This window comes from Pavona decussata, unplaced genomic scaffold, assembly GCF_977016875.1.
Source record: "Pavona decussata unplaced genomic scaffold, jaPavDecu1.1 SCAFFOLD_175, whole genome shotgun sequence".
NCBI lineage: Eukaryota > Metazoa > Cnidaria > Anthozoa > Scleractinia > Agariciidae > Pavona > Pavona decussata.
Window position 1 is genome coordinate 4,004,004 of NW_028145586.1, and position 1,867 is coordinate 4,005,870.

A 1,867-nucleotide genomic window follows, 5' to 3' on the forward strand; every position below is an offset into this window, starting at 1 on the left:
TGACAAATAAGGAAGCTATCTGCAAATATGGAAACTACCGCGGCATGGCGTGCCGCGAGACGCATGTAAACAAAAGAACGCAGGGAAAAGAGGGCAAAAATCCCCCGTGGAATGCTACGTGACAGCAAATCTGGGAATAAAAGTCATTAGCAGTTTTATTATTTCAATTTCGTGACAAAATATACAGTGCTATTTGAGATTGTGCGAAATAGAACACTTCGCGCGAGTTCTGTTCCCGGGTGTTGTGTCGCGCGAGTTTTTGCGAATCCCAAAGCTCACGCTTTCTAAAATCAATCATTACAAGTAATGATTACTTAAAAGTTTAGTCTGCAATATGTTTTTTTAGTTATTTTTATGTTTCACAAAACTTTATATGGGGAGGGAGAATGGGACCGACACAAACAATGTCTGCAAAGGAGGCTAAAAACTTTAAAGAAAGTTCAATAATTTATAAGCACAAGCATAAAAGGGAAATTGTGTTAGCACGAGCACAAGAAAATAATTTTTTTCTTTTTATAAACTTCTGCTTTATTTTAGAGGTGTGAGAAAAGCACCAGCATAGAAATTCAGTGGCAAGAGAGATTGGGATAAAAATAGAGTAAAAAAAAATAATAAAATAATAATAATAATAATAATAATAATAACAACAACAACAACAACAACAACAACAACAACAACAACAATAAAAACCTGCCTGCTTGTAAAAGCTAAGTCTTTAACCAGGGCCTGGTTGTTCAAAAGCCAATTAACGTTAATCCACGATTAAAAGTTAACCATTCATTTCACTCATTAAAAATGTTTTTAATAACTGATTTTAAGCCAACGGTAAAGCAAAATCTATGTCAAAACTAAGGGACAAAAACTCTTTTGGAAGAATCTGAATTGATTAGTAAATTATTAAACTTGAATCAAACTTCAATTTAACCAAGGGTTAGCTTGCTGTACTTGATAATGAGGATGATTATGTTGATGTCTCTATGTTAATGTTAAAAATAGGCAGTCTCAGACTGCATGTGTCTACTGCAGTACTGGTATAGAAATGTGATATAAAAGAATTGAAGAAAAGGGAAATAAGACTGAAATGAAAACGAAGAGGGAGGAGTGGAAATAGGATAGAGATAAAAAAATGGTTGTAAAAATGTTGCACAGAATACTGGTGAGTGGAGATTAAGCTGGTATCGTTTACCACAAACATTTTGTATGAAGAGAACTGTAACTTTATTCTAACATAAACAATATATTATATAATCTTACAACGTGAACCACAACTTTGTACTGAAAGCAATGCAGCAAAGTTCTAAACATAAAGTACTGAAAGCAAAGTCCTAATCTGAAACGTAGGCATAAAATGCAACAGAAACTGTTAATTAATCTATACTGAACTTATGAATGGCAAGTATCATTCTTTAACTCTTTGACTCCTGTCGTGTTTCCATAGTTTTCGCATAAATTAACTTTTTCCAAGAGCGGTTTAACTTAATAAAATGCGCAGTAGATAAACAAATGTCGTTGGCTTCCAAAATTAACTGCATATTAAACTATGAAGAATGATTAAACAAATTTTTTTTTGGCGTAAAATAATATGGTTACCTATTAATCATTTGCCGAAAAACACAGTTGAACGCAAAAATTGCCACGATTCACGGCATGTTGATGAAGACCTTTGGCATATCAAATTTCAACCCGCTTATGCAAATTGTCCTCGATTACGCATTTGCAGCATTTGTCGCTTCTCAAACGCATATATGAATTGACAAAGACACAAAAATCAACAAAAAGCGTTTCCAACAAAACATTTTATTGAAATAAACAATGCATTTGCTATTAGAGGCAGAAAACTTCAGTTTTTTTGCGTGCGTGCAAAGAC